The sequence below is a fragment of the Taeniopygia guttata genome, chromosome 2 (genome assembly GCF_048771995.1).
Source record: "Taeniopygia guttata chromosome 2, bTaeGut7.mat, whole genome shotgun sequence".
Lineage (NCBI taxonomy): Eukaryota > Metazoa > Chordata > Aves > Passeriformes > Estrildidae > Taeniopygia > Taeniopygia guttata.
In genome coordinates this window covers 37,888,505-37,912,616 of record NC_133026.1, presented here as the reverse complement: position 1 = coordinate 37,912,616, position 24,112 = coordinate 37,888,505, and the positions used below count along the sequence as shown (strand labels likewise).

General features: G+C 37.3%; 3 long non-coding RNA genes across 8 annotated transcripts in view; 2 read left to right on the top strand and 1 right to left on the bottom strand.

Annotated features, from left to right (window-relative positions):
- The window catches only part of LOC121469453 (uncharacterized), a 46,606-nt gene extending 31,659 nt beyond the window's left edge, over window positions 1–14,947 (top strand). For 4 of the 5 annotated variants that reach the window (XR_012054574.1, XR_012054572.1, XR_012054573.1 and 1 more), the window contains one exon: window positions 11,551–14,947. This is a non-coding gene — a long non-coding RNA (uncharacterized lncRNA). The remainder of the gene's footprint in view (window positions 1–11,550) is intronic. The other variant, XR_012054571.1, reaches the window with a different exon arrangement.
- Window positions 1–23,128, bottom strand: part of LOC121469452 (uncharacterized) — a 159,129-nt gene extending 136,001 nt beyond the window's left edge. For both annotated transcript variants that reach the window (XR_012054575.1, XR_012054576.1), the window contains exon 1: window positions 22,142–23,128. This is a non-coding gene — a long non-coding RNA (uncharacterized lncRNA). The remainder of the gene's footprint in view (window positions 1–22,141) is intronic.
- LOC140682632 (uncharacterized) lies at window positions 17,761–20,706 on the top strand. Its single transcript, XR_012054577.1, has 2 exons — window positions 17,761–19,633; window positions 19,928–20,706. It is a non-coding gene; the product is annotated as an uncharacterized lncRNA (long non-coding RNA).
- Window positions 23,129–24,112: the final 984 nt, after the last annotated feature.

Sequence of the window (24,112 nt, the reverse complement as noted above, 5' to 3'; positions counted from 1 at the left end):
TCTTTTTATAAGAGTGGGATGAGCTGTTCTTGTCCCACTAGAAGTCTAGGTTCTTTTGGTTTATTTAATACCATTTTTTCTTAAGAGACTTTATCAGTTCCTTAAGCATTCTGTTCTGTTTTATTTGCTTTATTGTCTGTCTTGGTATTTAATAAGCCCGGTGCAGTGCCTTCCCAATGGATTTCTTTTGCCTCCCCAGTGTAAAATCTTTTTGAGCAATTAGAGAGAGTGTTTTTCACTGGTTTCCATTTGTTTGGGCCGATGGGCTCTTCCCTGCTGTTTGACTGGCACATTGCGATGCTGGCTTAGCCACTTTTCCCCAGATTGATTATCTGTTTTCTTGTCATAGCCTTCCAGAGCTTCAACTATTTTCTAAGTGTTAGTCTTGAAGTTTTTTCCTGTCTTCCTGTTAGCTTGCTCACAGGGACGAAAAATGATTTCTCCCAAAAGCAAACTGAATTTTTAGCTCTCTAGCTATATACATGCACTTATTATAAAAGCCTGGTAGCGTCAAAGATGGTTCAATTGTTGTGACAGGACAGCTTCAGGAGTCTCCCAGCTCTGCTGCTGTGGTTGACCAAGAAATGGGCCCTGAGACCCAGGCCAATAGCTATCTTATATATGCCTGAGATGGGCTTAAATGCTGGGTTTTTTTTGAAGTGACAGCCAGACAGCCTCCCTAAGACCCTCATGGCAGCTGGCCTTAAAGGATAGTGATAGTGCACAGAAACCCCGTGTTACAGACCCACTTGGGCACTAACTTGTAGTGTTCCTCACCACAAGAAAAGGAACCAGTAGCAAAACTAGCAATGATAAGCAAAACAACGCAAAAAGTTCATCAGCGCTGAAATGTAAAGTCATATTCTTAAAGCATTTGTGTGGCTCAATTTTGTTTCACACCAGTAAGCTTCAGGGAATGAGGCTGGAGAAGCTGAAACACAAGCTTGTATGCATTCAAACATTTATGGTGCTCCTCTGTAATACACAGCAGAATCACATCTCTTGAATACATAGTGTATGAGTTGTGAAGTATACTGACATCTGGCTCAGATTTTTCTGGACTGAATCTTTCATTGTCATCCACATTCTGCCATAAGTCATCACAATCCAGTCCTTGTTTTATGCCCCTCTATATGGAAGACAACAGAATAAGTCTCAAGAAGAAATTATGGTGTATGGAGCTTCATCAGCATGGGCAAGTCACTGACCTTCTGCCAAGCTGGTGCAGGTCGCCTCTGGTGAGATGAATGTGCTGTTTGTTCCTTGAGTTCATCTGTTACCAGCTCAGCATTGTACAGTCAGATCAAAGTGCTGCATATGGAGGGTCAGTTTGAAAGGACAGGCAGCATCTCTAAAGGCTTCCTGATCTGGAATTTTGTACTAACAAGTGAATTAATGCAGCTTTTTGATCACTTTGTTTCTTTTTGTTCTTATAAACCCTTGCATTTCTTTCTCCCCATGTCCATGTCTAAACAGCTTGCTTTAATTTTTCTGCATACAACTCCTAGGAGGTAAGGTTGTAGTTGAAACTTGGAGAGTTGAAATTACTTTAACCAGCTTCCAGAAGGCATTGTGAGAGGACAGGGACAAAATTTAGGACTTTAGAGACTTGACACCAGCACTGTTTTCACTCCAGTGCTCCAGTCATTTGGGAGGACTTTCCTTTTGGAGATTTGCCTTATCTGTCTTTCAGGAACTTGCTGTTGAGCTTCCTTTAGTGCAATCCCACCGGCCCCCTTCTAAAGATGTCTTTCAAACCATTGTTTTTTTTAATGATCCTGTGAATTTAACTTCCTTTGATGATAAAGAAGCATCATGATTGCAGACCCAGATAATGGTTGAGGTTGGAAGGGACATCTGCAGGTCATTTTACCTAATCTCCCTGCTCAAGCCAGTTTACCTAGAACCAATTCTAGCCCATGACTGGATGGCCTTTTAATGTCTATGAGGCTAGTATTCCTTGGGCAACTTATGTCAGTGCTTGGTCACCCTTAGAGTGAAAAATTTCTTGTCCTATTGCTGTGCACCTGGCTCTGTTGTCTTTGTGCCCTCCCTGTGGATATTTATACACCTTGGTAAGCAAAGCTCCCAGGCTTTGCCTTCTCCTGGCTGGACAGTTATAGCTTGCTTCTCAGCCTTTCCTCATGGTAAGCATGCCTCAGTCTCTTCAAGCCCTTCTTTGCACTTTCTCCAGCAGCTGTCACTTTTATTTGGGACCCACAAGAGGACCCAGCACTGCAGTTGTCTCACAATATTGAATAGAAGGGAAGGATCACCTTCCTCATCCTGCTGCCAACGCTCCCCCTAATGCAGCCCAGGATACCATTAACCTTTGTTGTGGCAAGGGCAACTGTGTTGTCCTGGTTTTAAGAAAGGTTTTGGGTTGTATGTTCCCTCCTGAAGGCTATTTGTAGGTCTGTGCTCTTAAATAAAATAACTGAACATGTTTTGACAGAAACATTTTTTCAAAAACTTAGTCAGTACATTTAAAAGAATATTATAAAAGTAATAAAACCTTTAGGGAAGTCTGGAAGAAAATACTTCCATTTTGTTTCTTAATTATCTGGTTTTAATGATGCCTTAATTTCAACAGCTTTGGCGGCTCCACAAAGTGTGAATTTTCAATAAAAAAAGGTATTAGAAAACTGCTTTTAAGGAATCTGTTTGAAAACAAAATAAACAATGTTTTTTTCTTTTGCTGAGCAACCAGAAATATTACATAGCTGCAGACTGCCAATGCCACTTCCTCTAGAGAGCATATGTAATGGTTTTTGACTTCTTCTTTGGACTTCAAATTTTTCATTGTACAGTGTTGTTTCAGCAAAAATAACATGTAGCTTATATGGGGAATTGTCTTTATCTTTTGTATGGCTGTGAAGGAGATGACAGAAGTTTCACTGCCAGTCCCTCAATAGAACTGAGTGGTAATATCATCCTGTAGATCATGTGGAGTGGTATGCAGAGGTCTTCAAGAAGATTTTGAGATGGTATTTCTGTAGGGTGTTGTTGATATATCAAAAATGCATAGTCCTATTACATGCATGTTCCTTTTACATGATGTATCTCTAAGAATGGGCTCTGCCAGACTGGGAAATGGCATGGAAACTCCTCCATTTCAGTGTTCAATCATTATGTTTGTACTGGGGGAAAATACACCTTTATACCTCTCTCAGTGTAGGTAAACCTCAATGATGTAATTCTGAGAACTGAGTTCTCCTGAAAGTTCCTTGTTAGCCAAACTTCAAGGTGACTGGCAGCTATGAATCTCCTATGCCTGGACTGTAAATTGAGTACATCTATGAAAATGACCAAGTAGAAGATGAAATAAATATTTGCAATGTTCTGCACTTGTTTTCCATTGTGATGCAAACAAGTATCAGAGTTGAATGTGAAGACCAAAAAAAAGAACATTTGGAGGTGAAATTTGGAATGAAGCACAGTTCCTTAGAGACAGTGGAAAATCTCTGTTGAAGGAAGGCACTGCTGATTAGAAAGGGAGGTCAAAGAAGTGGGGTGTGAGAAGTAAAAGATGATTTCCAGGTGTTTGTGGGGTGGGGAAGGTGAGGGTGACACAGAGAGCACTGTGCAAAGTGTTCCTGGGAAAAATCCCAGTTTGGTGTGGAACCACTCGTTAAAATCCAATGCTACTTCAGGCCTCCATCATCTGAAGAGGGCTAAGGAAATCCCTCCCTCTGCCCTTGAGCACTTGGCATATTAGACCACCCTGACTACAGAAAGTTTGATGAAAGATTGAAATCAGCAGGGCATTGTTGAATTCCTTGCAGCTAGAAGGGGTTTCGATTTGTTTTGAGTGGAAAATTTGAGATTCTCTCTTTAAGGTAGAGTCTACTTGTGTGTGCGTCCCTGGAGCAGCATGAAGTGATGAGGACACTCTACTCCGCTACTGAGCACCACAAACCAAAGCACAGGAAGCAGAAGACCTGTATCCTTTTCTCACCTCTGTTTCTAATTTGTTTCTTAATTTTGAATTACTTACACAATTACATCTCCAGAGCTTGGCTTGTGTATCTATATGATATACGATAGCACCTTTATAAAGTTTACTTCACAGAAAATGGTACTCAAAAAGGGATATTATTGCATAATCATTGGTAGAGACAAATTAAGTGCCTTTAAGTAAATGACTGATTTCTTTCCAGAGGTTTTGTATGGGAGCTATTTATACTACTACTATTGAGTAACAGCTTCACATTTTAGGGAGACTCATCATTTTCTATATTTATTTCCTTTAATTGTATTCTGTCATTAAAACCTTGATAGGCTAACAACAGACTAAAATCTTGATAGGCTAACAAGTCCAGATTTCTATCAAATAACTGCAATATTCAGCCCTGGAAAGCCCCCTGTTTAAAAAAAAAACCAAAAACCCAAAGCTCAAAATCTTTTATGATGCATTGTTTGCCACATACATTTTAAACAAAAGCAGTAGATATCCAACCTATCCTTTTGCATTGGAGTTTACACCCTTGTTTTATAATTTTACCTTAACCTAACAATTGCACCTATCTGTAATAAATTTTCAATAAAAATTTAAAAATTGTTATAAAGGTATAATAAAATAGCAGAGGGTTATAGGACTATCTAAATTCAATATGATTTTCATATAGTTTGTAGGAACTGCCACTTTCAATCATAACCATATATTTTGAAAACTCTACTTAGTTTCAAATAATTTAGTGTTGCAAAATGGGTCATGAAAACTCCTTGACCGGAGAGTTTACCAATTTAGAAGATGGAAAATCAGGCCTAAAAAATGTAAGGATATTGAAATGTTTATAATATATTGAATAACTTGTGTTAAACTCACTAAGTGCTGATTTGAAAACACATCAAGCTTATTTCAACATCTTTGACTGGATGCTTTGTGCATGGCAGGTTTGAAACAGCTTTCCGAGAGTAAATTTCAGTGATTTATTAAATTGGCTCTCATTCAGTGAAAGTGGTGAAAGTTTTTATGTATTCAAATCTGGGCATTGTAATGAAATCTTTCATGCTCTGACATTTGCAGTAGTCACAATGTATGACTGCAATATGAAAAAAATGCCTTTCCTTGTTCAACAAGGGTTTTGCAATCTCATTTGCATAGACTTAAAAGATTCATTTTGTATTAAACATTTACTCTGCTTTAATAAAAATCATAGCCAGTAGTTATGGATATCATAAGTATATGCTCTCTTATTAAAAAATGTATCCCCACATGGTACATAATGTGGAACAAAACTAGTGCTGTCTAAAAGCTGACTCAGTTCAAGGTTCACAATCTAACTGCTTTGAGAACAAAGATTTGGATTTCTTAGTAGGTGGAAGATTCTCATTTCTCAAACTTAATTTCCCATTAAGTTTAGCTTTCTAATGGGATCAAGGAGGAATAATGCAGCTGTCTGGACCCTTTTCAGAGGAAAAAGGATGAATTGCCCTCAGGAGAAGAAGTGTCGCATTAGTTTCTAGAGTTTCCTGTTAACATGTTGTAGAAGGTAAATTTATACCTTTAAGGCATACAGGTCAATGTCAGACTCGAGCAGGGCAGAATCTGGAAGGCTGATAACTACTGATAGTGCCAGTCCTATCTTATCCCATTTTAAGGATTGATTTGGCTCTTCCCATGAATGCTCTTGGGTCTAATCTACACTAGCATTCCAGTCTATGTAATAATAAAGATTTGGGTCTGTTTATCTATTGACAGCCCAGGAAAAACTCCTTATTGCCAAATAGACTCAGGGAAAAATGCAAAAATGAGGTATGCTTAGCACAAGGAATATTTCTGGTTCTAGTTTCTAATCAAGACCTCGATTTAAACTGTGTTTGCAAGTTGCTTGCATTCATATTTGCATGTATGTTGCTAAGGATAGCCTCAATCATAGTGTGGCTTCCAGCCCCCAAATTCTGAATTTGTCCCTTTATTGTTTTTGATAAGCTCATTCATTTACTCTTCTTCCATTTCTTAAATGCATAAATATCTTTATGAAGGTTTCATATTCCAGTATGGGATCTTTGAAACACTTAGAATTTGTCCCATTTCTATTTTTGACTAATCTTTTTAATACTCTTGCCTTCATTTCAGCATCTGCTCTCAGGGCTTGGAAGGACACAGTGCTTAGCACTGCCTTTGAAATATACAGGGTAAAAAATGTACAAGTGATCCCTCACAGCTTGGATACTATTTTTTTTTTTATATTGAAGGGTAAAAAATGGCTGTTCCACTGCATTTGCCCATAACAAAGTTTGACAATGTACACAGGAAAAGGCCAGTATAAAACTTGTATGATTTAGTTACCTTTCTTCAGCCTCCTCATTTATAATTTCACTTTAATTTTTAAATATTTCATTTCATCTTGATAATAAGCTTAAAATTAAGCTTGACATGAAATGCATAACCTGTATTATTAATATCCCATTATTTTATGGTTATACAAGAGCAGATTTGAATTGTCACTTTAAATCAGACTGTAAGTCAAAGCAAAGGCACTAATAGACTGCTAGATCTGTATCTTCACTGAATTAGACAGTAATTTGGCAGTCTCTTCTGCTAAATGTAGTGAAATAGCTAGTTAGTGTGATATGCCCAGGCAAATCTGTTGTGTTGCATTGATGGAGACAATTCCCTGTGGCAATTGCACTGGCAGTTGAACTGATTCTTCTTGATACAGCAATTCAGTGTACTCTTAATGTTGAGTAAGGAAAATGTGTTTCAGAGCCTCCTAATGTGAATGTGAGGAATTGGGCTGAGGATCACTTTTGTCACCCAAGATAGCCTTCCCATATTCTTATGATATTTGTTCATTGTACTCCATTAAAATGCCTTTACTGTGGAAGGTATCTAATTGAAAATTATATTTGAATTGCATGCTACTGTTGAAAATGCTTAGTATTCAAAAAGAGCTTCCTGTACTTTAAAGGGAAATAGACTTTATACATATACACTTTATATCCTTTATATTATATCCTAATATACTTTATAAAGACACCTGAGCTCCATTATCTAGCACTAGTATCTTTGAAAACCAATTTTTTTTTGAGATGTCCCACCATCAAGACTTCTGTATATCCAGAATGTAGCTACAATACCTGTTCTGGGAAACTGAGCATGCTCACTACAAAGCAAAAGCTTGATTTAGAATTCTGGCAAAGTAGTCTTCCAAGGAGAAAAAGTGTGTTAATAAAAGTCTATCTTATAAATGAAGTGATGGTGTTATCAATACATTAATGGAGATGAAAATGTTCAGCCTGACTTGTCTTTGTTGTTTGCCGAAGAAAAATCTAATTTTAAATGGTCAAATGGGCTTGGATTGGAAGTGTTTAAGAGTTGTTTTCCCATAAGTGAACATTCATTAAGGTATGTAAATAGTTTTTTGCAGGTGAGATAAATTTACATAGAGAAATATTTATTCAGATACTATTAAATGAAACAAAAGAAAAGAGAAACTACCTAGCTGACCTTCTATGTTCTGCTCAAAAGAGGCTGTCTTTAGTAGGACATGAGCACTTTTTACCCTCCTTTAGTTGCTGTCCATATATTGCAAAAATCCCCTCTTGGTACTGATAGGTGAAGATGAAAACATTCTGTGTAAATATAAGTCACAAATTTCTTACTTTTAAAATCAGTCTAGAGAAAAATGTGTATTGTCTGTGTTCCTGTACTTCAGGTACTGTCCAAAATGCGTTCAATACATATTTAAAATTTTATTTCAGAACAAAATTATAGTTATTCCAATGACACGGGAAAAGAGCAAAGTGATGGTAAAAAGCAAATACCTTAAGAGCAGGCATTATGGATGACTTGTGTCTCTCCTGGGAATAAAGCAGTACTTTTTACTTTGGAACATGAATTTTACTGAAACCAAAGCTTGTATTTCAAGAATTGCTAATATTGGAAAGAGGATTATAAACCAATACTTAAAGCAGTCATATGTGACACGAAGAAAGATCTTACGGATAAATACACTGAAAGAACAATTTAATGCTGTGTTTCTTTTACTACTTGTTCTTCCACTGAATGTTACCTCAGATCTCCCAGACATGGTTATCATTTCAGTCTTGCTGTCAAATTAAGAGGACAGCAAGGCAGGAAACAAGTGTCATTGAACTGCTGCCTCTTGAAAGGGGAAACAGAAGCAGCCAGATGCTTGTGCTCATCTCCTCTAAGCTGTCAGCTTTGAACTTAAAGACTTTTTGCTTTGTTGTAGTGCAAGTACATACTTTAAACCTCTTCAGACATCCTTGACTTCATCTACAGTGAAAATATTCAGCTATATTGATATTCAGTGAAAAACACTCAGCACTTGCATTTGAAAATTTCTCCGTCTTAAGGAAAGATTAAAATCCCCATTTCAGCTGCCATGAGAATGTGCTTAGAAATATCTTCTCTCAAACAAAAGACACTTTTTGTCAGTCTTGGCACAACACCATTTCATAATTTCTGTTTTCTGCAAAAGGGACACCTCTGTCCCTTGTTTCATGGTAGCAGTCATGCATAAATCATCCCTTGGATTTTTCAACAAAAAATGCACTTTTTTTCCCTGAGTTGATATTGAGAGACATATCCTCATTTCACTCTTGAGGTCTTTCCTGTCCCATGCTGGTTAGCTTCTTCAAAAACCTATAATGAAAAATAAAGGGATAAAAGTGAATAGGAACAAGTCCTTTCTCGTGCATTCATTGCATTCTCTTAACTTCAGTTTAAGCACAGGACATTGTCTTTAGAGGTTGTGTCTCTGTTTCCTTCCACAGATTAAGTGGAATTACAAAGGAGCTAATTTGCAGCTGCTTTACTGCCAGAAAGCACTCCAAAATTTGCTTTTTTTTCCCCTTTTGGTGAAAATTTCTGTTTTCTTAAAGCATTTTTGCATTTGAGACTTTCCTAAGATTTTGTCCAGGCTATCCACCCACCTTTGAAATGTCACTGTTTTTGCAGTTCTGTGACCCTGAGGAACAAAGGGAAGGATACGGAAGTTAGCAGGAGCATCAGCACATGGGTCTCAAATATATAAGGGAGTCCCTTTCAGGTAGAGACCCCTGACAAGAAAACCACGGTGTGTTCTTTAGGTTGATAGGATTATTTTGAACTGATGAAAAGATACAAAGTGAATTTTAACTTGGCTAGAGCTTTGTGATGGATGAACTTCCCTGCTCCCTCTGCAATGCTGGTTCATCTGATGCTAAAGAAAAGGACTTGGGAAGTAGTATGCATTGGCTAGGGTGATATGGAGCCATATGATCCCCAAGCTACATTTCTATAAGAGACTATACTGACGTAGGTATTTAATTAAGTGTTTCCACAACTGTAAAAAGGAAGGAAATCTGTTTCCCTATGATTCTATGATTTTTCTCTTTGATTTTGTTGTGTAAAGAAAGGTAAGCTTTCCCTTAATGTGAGGATTTGTGAGGAGCTGCTTTCTCATGTGGGCATTTCCAAGGTTTTTCTACTTTTCATGGAGTTGTTAGGACCTGACAGGTCTTTCTGATCTCAGTCTTTCAAAGTCAGTTCAAATAAGTCACTGTGCTCAATCTTTATTGAGAGTGATAAATAGGTAGGTGTGCACAAAGAAAAAGCACCACCACACTGCAAAACCAGACAAAACTCTTAACAGGAAATCTTGTGCAAATTGAATTTTTTTTTTAAGTTTCATAATGCTGAATATGTGGCTGGGTAGAGGAGGAGAGCTGCAAATGTACTGAGAAGTTGAACATAGCATTTTGTACATATGCCAGAGTCAGCATTTTTAGGTAGATTCAGTGTCTTGTAGGGAATTTGTGTAATGTGTTTCTTTCCTGTGAAATGGCACTTATTAAAGTCACTCTTTTGCTGCTGGTGGCTATTAAGTTAATTTAATTTCTTTAGATGTTATTTATAGTGTGTTAGAGGCTAAATAAACAACCTACTGACTGCTTTCATTTTAGATGAACGCATAAATCTTGCTTAATGTTGGGATATTGAAAACATTTGTACTTTTTTAATAGGACCTGCATGTAAATTTTTCTGAGTTGTTTTATACAGTACATATCTTAAGTGTTTAGTTTTTGTTTGAATGCAATGAAAATCAAGTACTTATATATTTTTATAATATTGATTTCTGTTATCTTACAGGTGTAATAATAATCCAATAACTCTGATGGCTTTCAGCCTTTCTTTGAACTTCAGGAATAAGAAATATGAACAAATGTATATTAAGAGCAGAGGAGGTTTTCATAAGCCTGTGTGTATATAATTTGTCAATGCAGTAGAAAATCAAATTTAATCTATGTATAATAAATTGAGCTGACATCCCCCACATAAAGCTTATTACTCAGGAGTGGCAAAGCACTGGCTGTAGTAGCGACCTCAGCTCTGGCTCATTGCAAAAGTGGCTTGGTGCCAATTGCCAATTTTCATTTGCAAAGAGCCCTCAGAACCTCTTTCCTTCCTTGGAATTACCTCTGTTTTGGCCTGACTCTGAATGTATTACAGTCTTGTTTCCTTCTCTTGCCTTCTCATAGTTAAAGTTTCTCCTCTCTTCACGCCCTACGGGAACAGCTTCAATGCAAAGTTAATATACCCAGGTTTTTTTTTTTTTTTTCCTATTTTTTCTGTTCTTTACACAAACCTCCTTTAAAATTCAGGGCCAAATACCTGTTGGCTCCAGGGCCATACTACATTGCAGCCTTGTCTTCAGATGTACAGTGCCAGAGAGTCACTGCTCTTTCAGCTAGTGTTATTCTGGGGCAAACATGAATTAAAATATACAACTTTCTTTCTTATATTATGCATCCAAACTGTAAAAAGCCACTATACACAGCTACTTCTGCCATTTGCATATTAGCTGAAAGGTTGCCTTGGGGTTCAGCTGCTCGACTGGGAATGTCTGTGCCTCACTATATTTTTATGACATGTTGAGTTTTTTCTGCAGAAATGTTCTTTAAGGCCATTTTTTTCAAGCTGATTTCCTTGCCTTTTATTTAGTTGTCCATCATAGGCCAGCAGCACTTAAACTCTGAAAAAAATCAGTCCTGAATAAATGCAAATTACAACACCAAAAATATCAGCAGGATTTTAACTTTCTGGAGACTCAAAATCCAGACTCCAAAGTGTTTAACGTGGCTAGGGATGCTTCTGAATGTCAAGTGAGTGTGAGATTTCATTGATTAATTTTGTGATAGTTTTTGAAATGTTCATGACATTGTCAACTTGTGGGAATAGTCATTTGGGAAGTCACCTCAATCTTCTTAATGTTCATAATCTTCAGCCATTGTGGATTTTAGTCACAACAGTCCCAACTAATCTTAACTGGCTCTTTAGTAAAAAGCATTTCATTATAGAAGTTGGAAAGCATTTTCTAATCTAGGACGTAAACATAATTGAAAAAAGTAGCTCATTCATGCTACTTTTTTGATCCAGCTGGGATTTGCAAGAAACCTCCTGTATAATGCTTCTTGTGGGAAAGTTAAAGCAGTATTTGGAATTATAGCCAGACTCTTCAGTCGTCAACAATTTGTTATTTCCGCTCTCTGAATGATTGAACACAGCTCTTTAGTATTTTTTCCTTCCATTTCCAGAGTCCTCTCAGGTGAAATCCAAAATCATATTTGCCCTCCGATGTGTAACTTTACTGGCCTTGATGTCTCTGGTGAGGAATTTTAGGAATAAGGGCATCCTGTGATGAATTGTCCCATATGGTATGCAAAATAATACCAGGTAGGTGAGATTAATAGATTGTAAAGCTTTCGTTAGCAAAGTAATCTCCTTTTCTCTGAGGTGCTTCAGTGCCTTGTGTGGGTGGCTCATTGTTTTTCTCTGTGGGATTTTAGAAGTGTTACCCATTTGAAATGTGGAGCACTGTTGTGTACCAAATGAACTGTGCTATATAATCTACTGTTATATTATTAACTGCAGTTTTTTTAAAAAATACTTATCTTTACCAGTCATAGCAGCACACAAAGTAAAATGTGATCTTATATGTCTCTGATATATCTCAGGATGGAAACACTTTGCTGACAAGTGCTCCTTGTTTTTGACAAACATTTTTGAAATCTATCAAACCAGGTTTTAGATTTTATAGTACGGCTATGTACATTTTAACTGAAATCAAAGCAAGCTCCAAACAAAATACCAAAAATGTCTCAATTTCCCCTTTTCCCCTTTCCCCTTTTTTCCCTTTTCCCCTTTTTCCCTTTTTTCTTTTCCCTTCATAATACAATCAGTTTGTCTTCAGATGGCTGATCTTTAGGAGCACTCCTCAAATGATTTTTTAAAATAGTTTCTGTAAATACTGCACTTGTCATCACAAGCCCTTGCCTCTGAGAAAACTCATGCAAAAAAAGCAGAGACTCATTGAAATCCCACAGAGAGAAAATTCAAAAGGGGTTGGGTACAATCATTGTCTCCATTGTGCAATCACTGGTAGTATGAATTCAAGTTAAAATTCAAATGAACACTTGCAGTAATATTCACCAATCTCACACATTTTATATAAATATGAGATACGTGTTATTTATATACATGATGTAAATAGCATCAGTTTCTTAGCTCTTTTAAAATGACTTGAAGAAATGAAGTAATCGCTTCAGCTGATGAGGCTTTGCAACATGTAATTTGCTATGGGCCCCATCATTTCTGAATGTGCTCAGATTATGTTTGATGTATTATTGAAAATGTGACTCCTTCATTTGACATGCTTCTCAACTCTCAAACAATAAGAACAGTCACAACAAAGAAAAGTGTGGAAAAGGAGTGAGAATGTCTGACAAAATAGCTGGAATAGCCATCTAATAAACACCGCGCTAGGTGGAATATTTGGATAGGCTGAAGCTATCCTTTCTTTATTTTGCTTTTGCCTCCCTATATTTTGACAATTTTGCATTTTTGTTTTCTGCAGCACATGCCTGGAGATTTAAAGGTATTTTGTATGTGTATTATTGTTAAACTACTGGAAGAGTTTGTCTGTATGGAGAGTTGTAACAGGTTTTTTTTTTTCTCCCTACATATCTGTGGGGTATCCACAGAGCAGATATCTTCTAGATACTCTTTACCACATCACTGAGTGCTCGGAAAAACAGGAAGCTTGCACAGGGAGAGGTGAGCCTCTGCTGCTTTTTTGCCAAAGGTGATTCAGAATGGAAGAGTAGCCTAGGTCCCTTCAAGTGATCACAGGAATCAGTTTTGTTTCACTGAAGGCATGTGTTGACCTTATTGTGATCAAGACTTTCCTTTATCATCTCTTAGCACCTTATTGAACCAGGTCAGCAATATTAAATTACTCCTTTGATAACAGAATTAGGACAGTTGTAAGGGCTGAACTGGGATTTATATGGCTAAACAAGATATGATTAGTCTCCTAATCTGTATGTTAGGGCTGACTGTGGATATTTAGCTGGGGAATTCCTTGTAGGAGATAAAGATGGTACTTAGTCCACTGCAGTTGGTGGCAAAGCCTGCAAAAGTATCCCTTATCTCAGGAGCAGCATGATTTCACCAGGCAGAGTGCAAGTTACTTGCAGTTATTCTGTACTTGCTTCTTCTTGACTGTTTTGTCACTATTATCCCTGAGATATGAAGCTCCATCTCTTCCCCTTTGATATAATTTAATAAGTTGTGACATCTAGCAGAGTTTATACTGCTGTCCTAACTTATTGTGTGCTGCTCTCATAAGAAACAGTAGCAAAACCTTTAAAGTAATGTTTGAAAAAGAAAAGAGCACAATGAAGGTTCAGAGATAGTTTCTTAAGAGAGCACTTGAGAAAGAGTGATTTTCCTACTAACTTCGCCTCACTGGCAGACCAGTAATGACCCAAGAATTTGTGGCAGGAGTAGAGCTCTGTAAATGACCGTAACTCTAATTTTTTTTTCTTTTTAATTTGAACTTGCCCAAGGAAAAAAACCAAGAATGCCAAGGGACAACACCAGAGGAAAACTTTATTTTTACTTTCCATGAAATTTAAACAAAGCCCCAAATTGTAGGGTGATTTGAGACTGAGTGGGATGTTTTGCTGTAACAAAAAAAAAATCAAATACTACATTTAATTTTAATTTGTATTTAACTGTCTCTAAACAAGTAAAACCTCAAAACAAAGCACATCAAGAAAATAGAGCACCATTAAAATGCTTAATTAATTTGCTTATTGCTCATCACAAAGTAAATGATAAATTCTGGTCAGTCTCAAATGCTGCTTCTTGAGGTTGTGTTTTCAAAAAAATGTGATCTAGCCAGAGAGGAAATTCTTTTGTGTTGTTCCTCTGCTCAGGCAAAACCTTTTCTCTGGACAGTGTATTCCCCTTAGTTGCCTTATTTTCTTTCCCTTCTTGTTCTCTGTTTTGTTTCACTCTTCTACAGGATTCTTTGTAATGCACAGAATCTAGTTAAGTTGAACCATAGTAAAATTAATGAAGCCCATAATAAATTCTAAGTCTCTACCCTGCTGTATTTTTTTCCTTGTATAAAATGTTGCTCTTATTTGATACTGCGCGTTGCCCCCATCCCAAGTTATAATCAGCTTTAGACAAAGAGAGTTTCCCTCTGGGTGAAAACCCCCCAACACGAATTAGTGCACTGATTTGAAACCAGATATTCTGGTTGATTTGATCTATTTCTTACTCTTTCTTCTCTGGTATAAATTTTGCATGCAACCACATTATACATTGTATGTTCCAGGAGGACTTCGAGGTCTTCACCTTCAGACAATCTTGTGTGTCCTCCTGCCTTTGGTCCCCTTATATAGAATGTGGTCATTTTGATATGACTGAAGTCACAGAACTGTTGATCATCCCAACAGCAAGGCTCCATTTACATCTGTGTTTACAGAAAGTATCACCTCAGAAGTTTCATTTTGTCACATCATCCAACTGATCTGGAAATACTGATGATGCAGTGAGGCCATAGCTATGTTAAATTAATACACTGTCGTTCTCTGGCATTTGTGAATAGTCTGGCATTAAAATATAAACTTATTATGTCTGTACTTCTATGCTTCTATTATTTTTTCTCCATCTTCTTTCTCCCACTGGGACATGGTAATAAATGAAAAGGGAACTTGGTTCTGAAAAGTCCTCAGACCTCCATTTTTAAAAGGCCACAGAGGATTCTTAAAAAATTGCAATTTTTCTTTGTTGCTCTGAGAAAACCCATTAGTTTTGTATTCATGTCAATCACAATCGGTAAAATTTGAAACCTCTCCATGGAATACTTAATTTGATCTGAATGTGTCCTATATTTATTAATATAATTGTATTTATATGGTTCTAAAAGGGACAGAAGATTAAATACTTGAAGAAGTCACTGAATACAATAAAAAGTAAGACAAAATATAAAAATATATAATATATATAGTAGAACAAAAGAAATTGCAATTAAACTGGATACTCTGCCAACACTGAATTCAAGCCCACTAGACAACTAGGATGCCTATTTTTAGAAAATGCTTTCTTTAGGCCCCAATAACATGTGCTTTAACATTGACATTGGCAATCAATACAAAATCCATCAAAATGTGAATTTGCATTGATGTCTAGAAGCTCCTTCCTTAGGCTAAGCCATCTTGAAAAATTTACAAGAGCAGACATGTTAGTTCAGAAGGTCATTTCTGTTTTTTTCTACTCTAATAATTGAAATAAATATTCCCATGGAATCAAGCAGTAAGCAGCAGGAATAACAGTTAAAAAGCAAAATGGTTGGGCTACATATGCTGTCCCTTCCGTATCCTATTTTATTCTGCTAATCCTGCAGATGCAGTAGAGCAGATTTTTACAAGGAGAAAAGGCAGTCAGGGGAGATTGGCTTTCTAAATAGGATTTGGCACCACTCTGGGTCTTAGATGAAGGTCAAATGTTCAGAAGAGGCCAGCATAGAGCAGCTCCAACCATGACACTTGTGCACAGAATTCTCAAAGAAGTCAGCATCTTGTATGCAGTGCTTGTTCTGATAATCTTATTTGTTTTGGTGGCAAAGCTGAAGTTAAGCCCTTCTGAGAATCTGGCTGCTGTAGCCAATTACATTGACAGAAGCCCAGCTAATGCATATTGAATTGTGATTTGGAATGGTCAGAAAAATGGAAATTTTGTGTGCAGTTCATACATAGATTTTAAAATGTTTCTTTTCAGAAAAACTGATCAGAACTAAGAGCTCATTGCATGTTTCTTGTGTAGCCCACTGATGTTTAGTCAGTGCATTCTTTTCTCTGAAAGTTAAGGAGGAAAATGAGCAGCACTTCATTACTGAATATAATTGTATTCTTTTGAATGGTCATATATAAATTGATATATAAATAGTAGATATTTATGGGACGAGGAAGATCCAGCCCTGCCCATATGGTGAAGCCCTGCTCATATTAATCTCAGTAGAAGCAGCATTGATGCCAATTTCACAGGCAAAATAATTAATTTAAAACAATGGAATACAAATTCAATACTTCACCTAAACATAATAAAGGTTACTCCCCTGAGATTCCAAATAAATCAAAATTTCTGAAAGAAGTTAAGAATATTGTTACTTTAAAATATATTGTTGTGGTTTCTCCAACCATAGTTTCATCTATATAACTTTGTGAGGAAGGCAGATATGTATGTGACCATGGCTAATATTTCAATTGTTTTATTTAAACCAAAATATTACACTATGTTGTTATGTATGTATATGTACTTGGTTACAGTAATTTAAAGAGCTTGAGATAAAATTAATTTTTCTCTGAATTAATTGAAAAAAAATGTGAGAGAAGTTCAATGATGAATCATAATCTTAGCCTCCAGCAAGCTTTTTACACCTGGCTGCCAGGCATTAATGGGATTTTTTTCAGAGTTGTTAGATGGTTAAAAATATTTTCTAATATCAGTGTTTACAAAACCAAAATTTTAGAAAAAAATATTTTCAGCAACTTTAAAAAAATGTTGAAATCTTAGATGTGTGAAGATATACTGTACAATGCACTCATCCCAAGTGCATACACTGATATTCCAGAAGGGCTCTTTAAAAGACCCACTGCTTACATTACTCTTTCAATCTGATTTTTTTTATTTGCAGCCAAGCAGAATGTTCATTAGAATGTTCAAGACTGGAATAAAGATGTTGGTGGAAAAGTCAGCAAGACAGTACAAGTAATATTATTGCCCACAGCAATGACAAGAAAGAGAGATATTAATATATTTGTTATTTGTTTTATCTCCTACACTGTATTTTTTTTTCTCTGAGATTTGTCTGCATAAACCACAGGTTCCAGAGTATTCTTATTCTCATCCTGATATGCATAAGCTCATTTGTTGGAGGCAGATTGTAGAGGATATAAAAGATATATATATGGCTAACTTTTTCCTATTAGCCATAAATGGAGACAATACTGTCTAGGCTTTATCTCAAGTTTGATGGGGATTTTGTTGTTGCTTTGTTTTGTTGGCTTGCTTGTTTTTTTTTTTTTTTTTCTCCTATATCACTGTTTTATTTCCTAGTGTTAGATAAGTTTTTAATTACAGACTCAGTTATAGCCCCATATATATGTAAGTGGTGTGCTGGTTTCTAGCTGGTATGTTCTTCCACTGTGACTGATTTTCATGCAGCAAACTCACTGGTTTGATATTCATTTCTAGGTGCAATGTGAAAACAGCAGCAATTTCAGACCTTGAGAAGTGTGTGTTCAGATGAATTGATAAACAGTAGTCTGCTCCCATTTCAGCTACTTTACCTTCTAGAATGTAGCAGCAACTGGTGATGTTAAATGTACTGGTATCACTTGAAGAATCCCATTTAACACAGACCAAAGTGGAAGTGGTTCATTGACCTAAAAAAATAGTGCCAAATTTTGAGGGCTACAGGTATTTTCTCTTTCTAACTGATAGAGAAGCAGGGGTTACTTGTTTTACTTGTTTTTGCATGTCTTTACTGTGTCTTTCTCAGTAGTTTCTTTCTCTCCTTGCAAATTTTGGCACATAGCTAGCCCGCAAATATGAATTTCAATGCGTAGATGTTAACTATGGCTTATATGGCCTTATGTTTACGGTCTGCAGCATACAGGAAAAGCTAAAAGATGTGCTAGAACACATATTATTAGCAAATAAACCTTTCGCCCCCACTTTCTACTGCATGCACTGATTATCTCTGTTAATTTTCTCCTTTGTACTCTGCAAAGTAACCAGAAATGCTGATATTGGATGATTTGCCTGAACCTCAGCCAGTTATTTTAAGCTAATTATTATGGATTTTAGGCCTGTTTGCATCTTCACAGGCAATTAAACAATATTAGAGAGTAGTCATTACAAAAGGCATCAGACTCAGTCTGAATTGAGGCTCTTCTATTTTTCTTCATCACAAGAGATGTAGGAAAAAAGGATCCCACACAGGACAAATATTTTGAGAACCGAGATATCATGTTTTTTCCACAGTTCTTTCTCAATAACTAGCAGAAGAAGAAAAGTTATAAGCAGATAAGTATATTTGGATTGTGGATTTTATCCGTTCAGCTGATCGTGTTTAGTGAGTTAGAAAACCCCAAGAAATTAATCCCCTCTCCCACCTTCATAAAACCACAACCAAGGAGCAGTTTGAAAGAAGAGTAGTTGACTCTGAGTTTCATTTGCATATTCATTAATGTCTAGGATAAACATTAAGTAAGCCCTTTCATAATATCAAGATAATCTTGCTTTCCATCTACAGAAATACATTTTCATTGTTTATTTTGTAAAGGAACCCTTCTAAAATTGAAATGGAGGCATTGCTTCTTTTTTCCTTACATTTTTCAGGCTGCTTTCTTTCCCACCTTTTAAATAATAATCAGATACTGAAACTTGAGCAATATTCTGCAAGCTTAAGATCTGTTTTCCAATAATATATAAACTCTGATTGTACCTACCTTATTGAAATGCAGAAGCCATTTAGCAAAGAACAAAGAGAATTTTTAGTTTAGTATGAGAAGTATGAATTTAGTATGAGAAGGAAAGAAGGCAGATTAAAAGATCTTTTAATGTTTCTGTGTAAAAGATTTAGAAGTGGAGCTCTCCTACAAACTCATGAAAATGGTATAAAAGATTTAGAGCATTTTACAAAGCAAAGAAGTGTGAGATGCTTTTTAGATCCAGCAATCAAACTATAAACATTGCTTGACCATCATATGTTCTGGGTGATTGAAGAATGAACTGAAAACATGGTTAAAAATGTGAAAAGCATATGTATTTAAAAATCCTTTAGGAGACCTAGCAGATGGACTGTGAAAATGACATCTGGATCAAACTCCTTGCTTCTAAACATAACCCAGTCAAATACAGCTGGCTCTAACAAATTTTGATAAATATTTTAATCTTGGTAAGAAAATGAATGCAGTGATGTGCAAAATGAGGATATGAGTATCAATAAGATTTTGATGTGTTAATGCCATTTTTCTAGAGAAGAGTTTGGCAGGCAGGCATGGTAAAGAACTTGCCAGAGGTGTGCACATGAGGCACTGTTGTGGTTTGACACGGAAAAAGAATTTTTCCGGAAGGAAGAAGTCAATTTGGACATTGACCAATTGAAGGTGGACACGCCTCTGAGAACACAGAGGGGTTAAAAGCAGAATTCCCAGGAGAACTCGCTCTCTTGGGTTCCGGTCAGCGGTCAGTGCAGGACTCTCCCCTGCCCAGCGACGAGCTGGGTGGGGGAGGGGAGAAGCCATGTGGCCTTCGGAGGTAGGCCCAAGGGTGGAGGGACTGGAACCCCCCTGCAGATGGAAGGGTGGAGAAAACTGGGATGTCTCCGTTCCCCCCCAGAGTCTCTCTCTCTCCCAAGAGAGAGAAAGAGACAGCGGTGGTTTTGCCAGCAGTTCACCGCGGGGAAGGAGAAGAGCGGGGGGGCCGCAAGGTGCCCAGCTGGGCTGTGGGAGCTGGAGCCTGGGCAGCGAGCCATCCTTGGGAGTTGGGACTTTTAACCCTTCCTGAGAAATGAAAGCTTTGTGAAATTTTTCTCCTCCTTGGTTTGAAAAGAGAGGAAGAGAGACAGCCTGGGACCTGGGATGTTGGAAGGAGAAATTCTAGGTGGGAGGAGATGATGGAGTGGCTGTTTGGCTGGACTTTTTCTTGGTAGCCACAGATTGAACTGATCTTCTCCTCCAAGAGAGACTGTATTTTAGGAGGATGCCAGTGAGCCAAAGAGACCTGCTTCAGCTGGGAAAAGACAGAAGTGGAGCGAACAGAGAAAAGTTAGGGAGGTTTGTGGTGGTGCCCCCTGTCTTCAGAGAGGAAGAAGAGAAGAAGATTTCTGTTCGTGGATCCTCGGCCCCAGGGGAAAATGGGGGGGACTGTTGGTCCCAAACATGAAAACTGAACTGTTGTTTTTTCCCTCTTGGCAGGGCATCCTTGAAAGGAAAAATCCTAAAAGCAGTCTGTCCATCCATGCATTGGTGGTGAGAACACTGTGCATGGAAAGGAGAGGGTCACCACTGGCAAACTTTTTTTCTCCGGGCGGTGCCATGTGGTGACATGGAAGCACAGGATGTGGCATCTGGGTTTCTTGGGGCATCTGTGGCACAAGAGAGACTCCTCTCTCCCTGCAGATGGACTGGGTGTTGATTATCTGGAGGGTGGAAACCTGATTGGGGTCCAGATTGTGTCTCACTGTTGTTTGTTGGAGTTGGGTGGTGGGAGGAGGAATGCTTTGGAAGGTTTTCATTTTGAATTGTGTGTGTTTCTTTCTTCTTTCCCCCCCCCCCCTTTTTAGTAGCATAGTGGTAGTAGTTTAATAAAGTTTTTTTTCTTGTTATTAAGCTTGGGCCTGCTTTGCTCTGCTCTCGATCGCATTTCACAGCATTCAGTTGAGAGATTGCATTTTCATGGGGGGCACTGGCATTGTGCCAGTGTCAAACCATGACAGGCACTAAGGGCTGCTGACAAAAATCAGATATTAGCATAGACTGTGGGCAGGAAGAAATGGGCTAAGTGTTGGAATAAACCCCCAAAATGTCTTTATTTGTGTTTGCCTTTGGAAATGATCAGAACTAGCTGCTGAGAAGCAGTGCTGTTAAAAGGAATGTGTAAGGACTCAAGGGGAGACCATTGCAGCTGGAGTGCAGCAGTTATGTGAAATGCAGGCCTGGAGACCATGCTGGTGTGGACTGGGCTATTTTGGAAGCAATCACAAGCCTTAGGTCTGACATGGACGGATGAGTCCAGATATTATTCACAGATCCTGTTTAAAATAGGATTGAAAAGTGCAGGCTGTTTTTTTTTTTTTTTCCCTGTGACATATCACAAAGTGTGAAGGCAATCTGCATTTTCAGAGCAACTAAACTAAAATCCTACTTGATCTACCTCTTGCTTATGCAGATTAGGTCGAATATTGAAGTGTTTTTGCTTTCTTCACAGTCTTTAAATAAATGGGGGAAGGGATGTGTTGAAAAGCATATGTTACAGAATCATAATTGTGTTTTCTTTTTAATTCTTTTTAATTTTTTTAAATTATTTATATATAAAACCTAGATCTTTCTCCAGGTGCTCTTTTTTATTCAACTTTTTATTTTTTAAAATGGCTAAGTCAATACATTTTGGCACACACGTGAGCTATTCTTTATAATGTCATGTATGAACATATTCATATATTCTAAATTATCTGAAGTCTTTCACCTTACAAATGAAATAGTAAGTAGGGATTAAATTACATTGCAGTCATGTAGATAACGCAAGCTTGAACTTTAATACAGCAGAATCTCTAAACCTCTTTTGAAAGCTTCACTATAACTGAATAAGCTTTTCGTTAAAATTTTAGCATTTTTAGGTAGTTTTTCTATCTATTTTTGCAATAGTTATTAAATTAAATGAATGCATATATATATATCTGTTGAATAAATGAAATTGTATGTAAAACATGCAAATGAGACACATTTTTTTTTTACCATGTTCTTTACTTAAACATTCCTCTCCAAAGATAACTACAAAATAGGTCACAGTATAAAAATAGTATTGTAAGCAAGTTAAGGACTAGATTCTGTTTGCAAACTGAGAGTTCTAAATCTGCCCTAACTCCATTGATTTCAATGGGCTAACTTAGATTAAACAGTGTTGCTTCTAATGAACATGCATCTACTGTAGATAAGATCCTAATTTCTCCAAAATCCTGACAGCAAATGACCATGATTTAGCTGGCAAAAGATAAGAAAGTAGAAGGAAATGCTGACCCTCTTTCATTCCATCTGCAAATTTTACCTTGACTCCTGTACTGCAGAGATGTCTGACCTTTCAAGCAGGTGGATGCCACATTTCTCATGGAGATACACAGGAGAAACACTCAGCCTTTCTCGGTCAGCTAACACAGCGTGCCCATCATGGAGCCGCAGCCATCCCCTACACCAGGACTGTCAGACAGACTCCAAATTCTGTTTCTGTGTACCCAGCCTCTAAGCTATGTGGGTGGAGGAGTGCTTGTGTGGAGGGTGCCCAGATTTCTGCAGCTGTATTACATAGCAGTAGGGACATGCGCTTTGGGGAGAGGGGCTCATTAACCCCTGGGGAAGTCAGTGTTTGCTAGAGCAGTTGGAATGACTTCTGCTCTGTGCTTTGATCATGTCTCAGGTGCTCCTGAGGACTAAGTCAAACAGGATATGAAATGATTATGCAGAATGGATCAAAAGACCATTGTAGGACAACATCCTTGGACGCCATTAAGCACTTATTTTTTAATCAAACATTACTTCTTCCCTAGTAGGTCAATAATGTAATAAAAATGGCTTTTAATGTTTTTTCTTTGTTTGCAACTGATACTTTCTTCCAGGTTCACTGCAAGTTTGATTACTACTGAAACCATTTATTAAATAAAAGGAGTAAAAACTAAGCCAAAGGTTTCAGTTTTACTGAAATTTGGCAGCTGGAGAAACACCAAGGCTAACAACTGCCAAGCAGAGACAGTTCTGAATAGAGGTTTAAAAAAAAAATTAATCTTTGTCAACAAATCTTTCATAAATTATTTGGTTCAGGGCTGCTGAATCAAAATATTTTCCCCAACAACTTTGCCAAAATATAGTCTATTATTTAGAATTCCTTTCTCCTCAGAGAAAAACTCCAAAATCAAGAGAAACTTCTGGTTATTTACACTTACTGCATTTAGTTGGCCTTGAAATTAGGAAAAGAGGTCCAGTACCTAATTAAACTATTTTTTTTCAAAAATCCACCTGACTACAGAGGCTTTTGAGTTACTTCAGAGAGAGCACAGGGCTTTCCCCCATCTAGAATTCATGAAACTGCAAGTTTAATTATTAATCTTCGTTTCACACATTGCATTCATAGTGATAGAGTTTTATGCATCATCACCAGAATTTAGTGCAGTCGTATTATTACAGAACACTTAAGAACTAAGCCCATTGTGCCCTTCTTAGATCCTCTAAGTACTGCTGGAGAATCCCTCATATAATTTGTCATTACCAGGAGCATTAATGCAAGTGGACAGGTTTGAATGAATAATCAAACCTTCCTGATACCTATGCTGAAGTTCACGTGGAGGCAGTCAAAGCATTAATATGATGTATGTCAGACTAAGCAGAGCATTCAGGATATGTCTAGGCAGAAAAGTGAAATGATCATTGCACAAGAAATGGCCAAATGCCTGAAAGCTTTTTTGTGACAAGAAAGAGTACTGAAGGATGTGATGACTCAGATAAGCTTTTTTTTTCTGATAAAAATAATTTCCCTGGTGCTGCTTTCATTAATCCTTGTATTCTACCAGTGTGTGCTTTTTACAATCTCTTTGTTGCTGTAACACTGGTTGATTGAAATTCTCAATTTGTAGGTCTCCTTGAACATGTTTATTCAGAGGATGGGACTTGCACAAAACAATACACTTGTGTGAGGCAATCTCATCACATCAGCCTTCATTATCATTTTTAGATTGTCTAACTGGAGTACTTGTCAGTGTTGTAGATCCTGTGCTCTCACAAAATGGCTTCAGTTTTTGTGTGCTGATCTTTGGTACTACATCAGCCTTAGCTTTACTGTGATATCTCAATTAGGCAAGAATCCGATTGCCAAAACTGTAACTCTTCTGCACTAATACAATGGCACATTTTGAGCACTGGAGCTGAGGTCTTTCTCAGCATTGTGGGATTTTTTTTCTGCCTCAATTTCTCTTTGTTTTTTAAAAATTTAAATACCATCATTTCTATCTATTTTGAGATTCTAAGTTTA